The following is a 10,514-nucleotide window of genomic DNA, read 5'->3' as shown; positions in this document are numbered from 1 at the left end:
AAAAAGTTCTCATGAACACATGATTATGTGTTATACTAGAATGATAATATTTATACTAATGGTTGTATATTTGTTAGTACTACAGTGTAGGCTACATGACATGATTCTTTATGAGCATAACATTGTAACTTATATAGACAACACTTGTTAACACAAGGCATGGTACTGTGATGATTACGATAAATGAGAAAATGAAACTGTTCATGAAATTAATATTATTTTAAAAATTTTATGCGTTTTAAATATGTAAAACAGGGTTAGGCATCAAACCCCTTTGTCAACGTTAATGTGTGAGCTAAATCTCATTTCCGAAACATTGATTCTCATTACCGAAATGGCATTTTCATTACCGCAACATGTATCTTTTTTACAAATTAAGTAATAATTAGATAATCATATTTTGTTTTAAAATGTATATACATATTATACAACATATTATTATCATATTATACAAATATGAAAATAATCATATTTTGTTTTAAAATGTATATACATATTATACAACACTACTTATTTAAGGTCTGCTACATAACAAATGTGTATGTTATCTTTTAGTAAAACAATTAAATAAAAGAAATTGTAAATCATCACGTATGTTTCGGTAATGAGAGAAAATAAGGAAATTACAAAAAATAATAAATATGAAAAAAGTAATCTCTCCAGAGTTTTACATAGCTTTGAGCACGAGTAATAAGAGTCTACTTTAACATTAGCCAAAAATACACATTTTTAACCGTATATTTAATGTAATGTCATGTTGCGGTAATGATAATTTTTTATGGACTTCATCTAAAAATGTAAATAATTAGATAGGAAATATTTTTTTAAATCTTGTAAAAATAATGGTTATAGTAAGTTCAGACCTTAATCTTATATGTGCAAAAAGAAAATTGGCTTTAAGGGCATTTTAAAAATTCTGATGCTGGACACCTTCTAAATCTGGATTTCGTGAGAATCACCCAGATGCGTGATCTTTTGTAATAATGATTTGGTTTGTAGTTGTGAGGATAGTTCGCTGCTGTGGGCTGTTGGTGGCTGCTATTTCCCCCTTTCATGCCTCTCCCGCAGTCCCGTGCTTTGTGATGTGGTAACCTTCTGTGTGTGCGTAATGTGGATGTGCGCCTGGGTATGAAATTAAGGTACGTGAAACTACCGCTATTGTGCAGCGCTCATTTTTATACCGCAAATATGTTTTATGTTTACATTTTAGGAGGAATAGACTGTTCTGCGAGGCCTGCGGGGCAACGCTGTTTGATGCCGCTGTTTTGTATATTGTGACTCTCTCCTGTGACAAACTTTCTCGTCAACACGTATGCCGTCGATCTATGTGTGGTGTGTGACGCCTGCCTGCCAGTATTTGTTCTTGTGATCGATGGGTTCTTTTCTTCAACTAGTCCTTCAATTTGTTTGTGATTTACTCTAATTGCTTTTGGTATATTTATTTTACTTAATTTTCAGTGTATTCCTTTTATGAATGTTGTTTTTTCATTTGGCTTGTTTTCTTGTTTTTTTTTTTGCTTTATCTCAGTTTTGCTTTACGGGTGTTGTTAGAGGGACAGTGAGGTGAACATACGCCCAGCTTTGGTACCAATTGTGAACCCCATTATCGTAGTATTGTTTCATGATTTTCTGGTTTATTAATTTAAATGTTTATTATTGGTTTTTGTAATTATTAAGTGTCCTTGTTGAATGTTGAGACCAGTGTTGTAATTTTACTTTCGTTATAGGAGCCGAGGCTTCAGGGCAGGCTGCTAGTGGGCCCTCACGTGCGGTGGTGGAGGTTTTGTCACGGAGTGCTGTGCGTTCATGTTTGACCTTATTGTAGTGCGTGTGTTGACATCTGTGCACAGGGTGGTAAGAGTGATTATAGGTGCCTTGTGCTCACTAAAATAGAGTACCTCCAATGTTAAGCTTCTGCCTTCTTTTTGGTTCCTTTAAAAGTCATGAATGTTGAAGGATGAATGTTGACCTAGTTTTTTAATGTTGTTTTTTAAGATTGTTGTTGACTACTTAAATAAAGCTTTTGTATTATTTTGTATCCACATCTCCGGCCCTCCTTTCAAAAAACCCACGCTCCTGTGTGTCCTTTTGTAGGTGGTTAAATTCACCATTTCCCTGGTCAAACAGGGTGGCGTAGTCTTGCATATGTAGAGGTAGTTTTTTCCTCTTTAAGGTCCCGCTACACAGGCATTGTTTCGTTCTTACAGTTCCCTGGTGGCTTTCGTGCACAATGCTAACTAGTGTCCCATGCTGTTGTTTAGGTATCACCAGCCAAGAACCTCTGAACACAAAGTTATTTTGAACACTGAACTCATGTCTTAGTATGTAGTATGAGTATAACACAGAATCCAAAGCAACAGGATAAGGGGGCCAACCACATACAATCTGTGTACGCAGTGCAGAGTGTTCAGAACAGTGAGCAGAGGCAGCAGCAAATTCCTCACGAGATATGCCGATCAGAGCAGTGGACAGTAAGGCCACAAACTCTGGCTCCGTTTCCAGCTCAGCAGAAGTAATACATTTTATTAATTTGGCAGACGCTTTTATCCAAAGCAACTTACAAAAGAGGAAAACATAAGCAAATCATCTTAAGGAGACAGTGGTATGAAAAGTGCCATACTACAAAGTTTCACTAGCATCAGAATAGTATTCAAAACAGATTAAAGTGCAACAAGAATTCTTTTTTTTTTTTGTGACTGGTTAAGTGCTCTTGGAAAAGATGTGTTTTAAGTGGTTTTTGAAGACCGAGAGTGAGTCAGCTTCATGGATGGAGTTTGGAAGATCATTCCACCAATGTGGTATGATGAAACTGAAAGTCCGGGAAAGTGTTTTGGTGCCTCTGTGTTGGTACGACAAGTCAACGTTCCTTAGCAGGCTTCTGGTGGGCGTGTACTTCTGCAGAAATGATTTTAGGTATGCTGGAGCAGACCAAGTGACTGTTTTGAATGCCAGCATCAGAGCCTTGAATTTAATACGTGCATCAACCGGCAGCCAGTGGAGAGAGACAAAGAGTGGTGTAACAAATGTGCTCTCTTTGGTTCATTAAAGACCAGATGTGCTGCTGCATTCTGGATCATTTGCAGAGGTCTAATTGCACATGCAGGGAGGCCTGCAATGAGAGAGTTACAGTAGTTCAGTCTAGTTATGACAAGTGACTGAACAAGCAGTTGTGTGGCATGTTCAGAGAGGAACATATAGCTGTGAGGTCCCAGCTATCTTCATGTAAAGTTACCTGATGATATGCACTTTCTAATTCTATAGATGAAAAGACAGTTGCACCTTGTAATGATGTCATCATTTCGGCCAAGTGTGGCAATGTATAGCTATCTACTATAACGGCCTTGTTGGGCCCTCGCACATGCAGATCCCCCCACAATTTATTTTGGACTACAACAATCCGAGAAACCCACGGAGAAGAATCAGTTCTTTCAATTATGCCTGCATTCAGCTGATCATGCAGCATATGATCCAGGTTCTCAGCATATTCACAAGTAGTAGCCAAGTCTCTCAAAGCAGAAATTAATTGTACTACAGATTCATCAGTCCCCTGTACACATTTTCTGACTGCATGCTTTCCACTACCACATTTATTTTTGGGAGTAAAGTGCTCTTCCAAAGCTTTAATGGCATCGGCCAGATTGTTGCCGGTATTAGGCAATGTATAAAACAACATTCTGTAAATGTCAATAAAGGAGCAAGGCCTGTTTCTTGCTTCTGGCCAGCAATCTCCAGTCACATTAATGACTAGAATGTGGTTCTGAAACCTCGTCAGCCAAGTTACTAGCGGTAGAGCGGGCTTACCAGGACAAGGCTTGGAAATGGAGCACTTACAAATGCCATTCTCAGTAAATCTTGCAAAAACCATCCAATTATATTGTGTCTTAAGTAGACAAAGAATGTAGATGGATCGTACTTTTAAGAAGTTTAATGAGTGCTCAGAACTATCATATGTCATGCATCTCTGTATGATACATCATTCTTGTCTCAAATCAATTTTAGGAGCTAAGGAACCCTCCTCATGGACTGCACCAGATTTGCCAGTTTTTGCTGTGAGATGTCACCCCATTCTTCCTCCAAGGCACTTGCAAGTTCCCAGACATTTCTGGGGGAATGACCCTAGCCCTCACCCTCTGATCCAACAGCTCCCAGATGTGCTCAATGGGATTGAGATCCGGGCTCTTCACTGGCCATGGTAGATCACTGACATTCCTGTCTTGCATGAAATCATGCACAGAACAAGCAGTATGGCTGGTGGCATTGTCATGCTGGAGGATCATGTCAGGATGAGCCTGCAGGAAGGGTACCACATGAGGGAGGAGGATGTCTTCCCTGTAACGCACAGTGTTGAGATTGACTGCATTGACAACAAGCTCAGTCCGATGATGCTGTGACACACCACCCCAGACCATGATAGACCCTCCATCTTCACATCAATCCCACTCCAGAGTACAGGTCTTAGTGTAACACTTATTCCTTCGACAGTAAACGTGAGTCCGACCATCTCCCCTGGTGAGACATAACCACGACTCGTCAGTGATGAGCACTTTTTGCCAGTCCTGTCTGGTCCAGCGAAGTTAGGTTTGTGCCCATAGGGTGACATTGTTGCCGGTGATATCTGGTAAGGACCTGTCTTACAACAGGCCTACAAGCCCTCAGTCCAACCTCTCTCAGCCTAATGCGGACAGTCTGAGCACTGATGGAGGGATTGTGCGTACCTGGTGTAATTCCGGCAGTTGTTGTTGCCATCCTGTACCTGTCCCACAGGCATGATATTCGGATATACCGATCCTGTGCAGGTGTTGTTACACATGGTCTGCCACTGCAAGAATGATCAGCTGTCCTTCCTGTCTCCCAGAAGCACTGTCTCAGGCATTTCACAGTACGGACATTACCTGGCCACATCTGTAGTCCTCATACCTCCATGAAGCATGCCTAAGGCACATACACACAGATGAGCAGGGACCCTGGGCATCTTTCTTTTGGTGTATTTCAGAGTCAGTAGAAAGGTCTCATTAGTGTCCTAAGTTTTTATAACTGTGACCTTAATTGCCTACCGTCTCTAAGCTGGTAGTGTCTTAACCATAGACATAATAAATACATAGACGCCCTATTGGCCGCTGGAGCGTACGTCAACGGGCCGCCATATTGCGGAGGGCAACACTCCCATTTCTCTCATAACGGGAGTTGAGGAAAAATGCCTGCCTCATGTGCTGCTTGGGGCTGTACAAATCGCTGCACTATTGAAAACAGGTCTCCGGGAATTACTTTTCATAAGTAAGACTGAACATATGTTTTTGGTTGTATTTGGTCGTTATATAATTAGTAATAGTAACGTTAGTTGGCCACCGGAGTTAGTCAGACTAAAATAGCTTGCTTGCGAGCTGTGAAAGTTGAGACATGAGTTGACATGATTTATAGTATAGGTTTATCTTATATTTTATATTATAAAGTAAATTTCCTGAAAATCTAAATATTTTCTTAAAACCGACTTTTGACAAGTACTCGTTTCGGGTAGGCGACTGACATATTGTGAATCTTACTGTAACGTTAGTTAACAGTTAGTTAGTTGGTTAGCTAACTTTTCTCACACATTGAAGGTTTCCCAAAGACAAAGAGTTGAGGAGACAGTGGGAAGTAGCTATACGAAGGCAAGGTTTTTCCGCAAGCGATTTCTCTGTGCTATGCAGTGAGCACTTCAAGTCGGATGACTTTGACAGGTCAGACTGTCAGGATTAGGGATGGAGCTAAACCATCAGTCTTCAGTTTCCGACTCCTCTACAAAGAGTAGGATTTTCATCACTAGATTATTAGCCCTTGTGCATCCTTGTGGACATTTTTGGCTTTTTCAGTTTTGGTTTTTTGATAACTTTGTCTGTGTTAATGCTAACTGCATAAAATTTTCCACAGGTGTGAATTTTTATTGGAATTGTAATATTTCACCCTATTTCCTTTAAAAAAATATTTTTTGCACTAGTTCGTGCCATTTGTTCAGGTTTGGCATATCATCGCTTTTGTTGTTGTTTTCTGCTGTTTTTGGCTTATGCATATTATAGAGCCAATTAGATACATTATGAATATATAATTGTGTGAGTGTGTTGGTATGGATTTCAGAGTGTGGTTTGTATGTGTCTGAGGCTCTAATAATAAAAATAAAATAAATTCTGTTTAGCATTTATTAAATTGACAATTATAATTATTATATTTTTTATAAAAAACAACAGTGGCATTATGTAAACAAACCAGAGTTTAAAGGGTTAAAATTCTAAAAAATGAATGAATGTTTGGTCATTATGATTAGAGCTGATGCTGGTTAAAAAAAATTATGTCAGTGAAAGTGGAAAAAAATATAAATCTATAATATTTTTATGACAGTTTTTGGACATGGACATTTTTGTCCATAATGAACCTATGTGGAACTTTTTTTAATTGACGCACAAGGGTTAGGAGTTAATAGCTTGCCATTAAATTGTTATGTTTATATTTTTATTTCCTTTTTAGCCCGTTGCAACCAGGTGTCACAATTGACTGACATGAAGTGTTGAAGGTGGGTCTAGAACCTGGGTCTCCCAGTTAGAGAAAGCTATTTCTCTACCTCTGGCCTACTGGGGAAGACAGTCTGTAGAACACCCATGTGCAGAAGCAAAAAGCAAACTAGGAGGCTCGGATAACTCAAAAGTAGTATCTGAGCCTCCTAGTTTGCTTTTTGCTTCTTCCGATGACTCTATTGTCAAAACAGTGCCACGAGTACACAAAAGAGCAGAGGGAGTTTGCCCTCACTCTTCACTTACATTTACATTTACATTTACATTTATTCATTTGGCAGACGCTTTTATCCAAAGCGACTTACAAAAGAGGAAGAACATCAGCGAATCATCTTAGGGAGACAGTGGTACAAAAAGTGCCATATTACAAAGTTTCACTATCATCATAATAGTATACAAAACAGATTTAAGTGCAACAAGAAATGTAAATATATAAATATATATATATATTTTTTTTTTTTTTTTTTATTATTATTGACCGGTTAAGTGCTTTTGGAAAAGATGTGTTTTTATCCGTTTTTTGAAGATAGAGAGTGAGTTAGCTTCCCGGATTGAGTTGGGAAGGTCATTCCACCACCGTGGTATGATGAAACTGATAGTCCGGGAAAGTGTTTTGGTGCCTCTTTGTTTTGGTACGACAAGGCGACGTTCCTTAGCCGACCGCAGGCTTCTGGTGGGAACGTAGCTCTGCATAAATGTTTTTAGGTATGCTGGAGCAGACCCAGTGACTGTTTTATATGCCAGCATCAGGGCCTTGAATTTAATACGTGCATGAACCGGCAGCCAGTGGAGAGAGACAAAGAGTGGTGTAACATGTGCTCTCTTAGGTTCATTAAAGACCAGACGTGCTGCTGCATTCTGGATCATTTGGAGAGGTCTAATAGCACATGCAGGAAGGCCTGCAATGAGAGCATTACAGTAGTCCAGTCTAGTTATGACAAGGGAATGAACGAGCAGTTGTGTGGCATGTACAGAGAGGAAGGGTCTTATCTTCCTGATATTGTAGAGTGTAAATCTACAAGATCTTGCAGTTTTTGAAATGTGGTCTGTGAAATTTAGCTCATCATCAATGGTTACCCCTAGATTTCTGACCGTTGTGGAAGGCGAAACTGTAGTTGGACCCAGCTGCACGGTGATGTTGTGTTCAACAGCAGGGTTGGCTGGAAAGACAAGGAGTTCTGTCTTGGCAGGGTTGAGTTGAAGGTGGTGTTCCTTCATCCAGGCCGAGATGTCTGCCAGACAGGCAGCGATTCGAACGGTCACTGTGGTGTCGTTGGGCTGGAAAGACAAGTAGAGTTGCGTGTCATCAGCGTAGCAGTGGTAAGAGAAACCATGTGACTGGATGATGGGTCCCAGTGATGTTGTGTATATGGAGAAGAGAAGTGGCCCAAGCACTGATCCCTGAGGTACCCCAGTAAGTAACTGGTGTGGCTTGGATACTTCCCTCTCCATGCTACCTCAAAGGACCTTTCTGAGAGATAAGAGTTGAACCAGTCAAGCACAGTTCCAGTGATACCCAGTTTAGAGAGGGTGGAGAGTAGGATCTGATGGTTGACTGTGTCAAAGGCAGCAGAAAGGTCCAGCAAAATCAGAACGGATGATCTCGATTCAGCTCTCGCCAGTCTCAGCGACTCGATGACAGACAGCAGGGCAGTCTCAGTGGAGTGTCCACTTTTGAAGCCCGACTGATTGTCATCCAGCAGCTTGTTCTGTGAGAGATAGGCGGAGATCTGATTGAAAACTGCCCTTTCAAATGTTTTTGCCATGAATGGGATGAGAGACTGGTCTGTAGTGTTCTATCTGTGTGGGGTTAAGTGCAGGTTTTTTCAGCAGTGGGGTTACTCGAGCCTGCTTAAATGTAGTGGGAAAAGTGCCTGCAAGAAGGGATGTGTTAATTATGTGTGTAAGTGCCGGTAGGATGGACGGAGAGATGGCCTGGAGAAGGTGTGATGGAATGGGGTCAAGGGAACAGGTTGTGGGGTGGTTGGAGAGGAGGAGTTTAGAGACCTCAGTGTCAGTTAAAGGAGAGAACATAGTGAAAGAAGGGTTGCATACAGGAGCCAGGTGTTTGACAGGGTGTGGTGCTGTGAATGTATTGCTGATGGCTGTAACCTTATCAGTAAAAAATGTGGCGAATATATCTGCTGTCAGTGATGTGTCAGGTGGTGGAGGGGAGGGCAGAGAAGTGTGTTAAATGTTCTAAACAAGCTACGAGTGTCTGTGGTGCTGTTGATTTTGGTCTGGTAATATGAAGTTTTTGCAGTTTTAACGTTATTTGAAAAAGTTGCGAGCAGAAGCTGATATTTACCTAGATCAGCTGGATCTTTAGATTTCCGCCATCTCCTCTCAGCTGCCCTGAGAACAGTCCGATGTTCACGAAGGATGTCAGACAGCCAGGGGCTGGGTGGTGTAGTCCGTGCTGGTCTAGAGAAGAGAGGACAGATGTTGTCTAGACAGGTTGTTAAAGTAGAGCTAAGTGTGTCTGTGGCAGTGTTCACATCAAGCATGGAAAATACATTTATTGTGGGAAGAGAGGCAGAGACATCAGTGGAAAGGCGAGAGGGTGAGAGGGAACGGAGGTTACGGCGAAAGGAAACCAAAGGTGGGGTCGGTTTTACAATGGACGGGAGAATCATGTTGAATTGAACAAAGTAGTGATCAGAAACATGTAAAGGTGTAACAAGAATATTAGAGGTGGTACAGTTACGTGTAAAAATGAGGTCCAGCTGGTTGCCCGACCTGTGAGTTGCTGTGGTGTGTAGTCTTTCCAAGTCAAATGAGGCCAGAAGAGTATTCAGTTCAATGGCCTGGGGTTTGTCCTGGTGTATGTTGAAATCACCAAGAACCACAAGTGGCCTGCCATCCTCTGGCAAGGAGGACAGCAGGACATCCAATTCCTCAAGAAAGCTTGTCAGCTGACCTAGGGGGCAATAGATGACAACAACATGTATTTTTGTGGGTTGCATTGTAGTAATGGCATGGAATTCAAAATGCCACATGGCCCAAAAGCCTATAACTTACATGGCCCAAAAGCCTATAACTATTTGAGATTGATACTATTGAGATTGATACTACTGCTATTATTATAGTATTATACGTAAAGTATATGCTATTACCTATAATTATTATATTATTGTACTTATGATATTATATAATTATACTATTCTATAAAATAGTACTATTCATTACTATTTTATTTGCTGTATACTGTTTGTTTATTTTATTGACTATACACTAAACTATTTACTATTACTTCTCACTTTATCTTATATTTACTATTTGCATTGCACTGTAGTTGGACCGTCCATATAATATGTATTATCATGTCAGTGACAGGCCACCGATGCGAGGCGAGTTTGCGGTCATATTGGGCCCCATCTTTGTCAGAGAGGAGGGAATGGAGTGACATACTGACATCTAGAACCTCAACAAGCAAAGTGAAACATAATTTCACCTCCAAGCCTAAAACTGAAATAACCCTACCCTTTTCCATGTCTAACTTCACGATAAATGGAAATGTGGAGTTTAACATCAATTAGTATAATGCTGAGTAAAACAATCCCCTATCGAAATTTCCAACTGTTTGATTTTTTTGTTTTCATTTAATTTAATGCATTTCAATAAATTTAATGTGTCTTTATATAGCCTAATCGTGGTTAGGGACACCGGTTTTATTTCACACTCTACATAATTCATTTAAAAAATGACATGATTATTTCAAATAAAGATTGCCTTGTCACTGTCAGTGTTGCCTGTCATTCATAAATTATTTTAATAAATCCATTAAATAATCATTAAGTTAGCTATATGCTTAAGCAACGAGGGGACTCTTTCAGTTCTTTGTCTCTCTCTTTTAATAATGAATTTAAATAAATGTGATAATTCATTCAAATAAAAGCAATCCGATGGCTCTACTTTATTTAAAGTGGACGGAGTGCTAGAACTAACGAGCCGTAACTTAAGAAAATAACC

The 10,514-nt window shown here is 40.1% G+C and overlaps 1 long non-coding RNA gene across 1 annotated transcript; it reads right to left on the bottom strand.

The window, feature by feature from the left end:
- Positions 1 to 7,146: 7,146 nt before the first annotated feature.
- On the bottom strand, positions 7,147 to 9,458 carry LOC127644798 (uncharacterized). The gene is made up of 3 exons (XR_007970707.1): positions 9,282 to 9,458; positions 8,851 to 8,966; positions 7,147 to 7,820 (listed from the first exon to the last, which is right to left on the bottom strand). It is a non-coding gene; the product is annotated as an uncharacterized LOC127644798 (long non-coding RNA).
- Between the last annotated feature and the right edge of the window lie 1,056 nt (positions 9,459 to 10,514).

Source organism: Xyrauchen texanus, chromosome 6, assembly GCF_025860055.1.
Source record: "Xyrauchen texanus isolate HMW12.3.18 chromosome 6, RBS_HiC_50CHRs, whole genome shotgun sequence".
Classification (NCBI taxonomy): domain Eukaryota; kingdom Metazoa; phylum Chordata; class Actinopteri; order Cypriniformes; family Catostomidae; genus Xyrauchen; species Xyrauchen texanus.
Note: the sequence above shows the minus strand (reverse complement) of the source record. Positions and strands in the feature narration are given on the sequence as shown.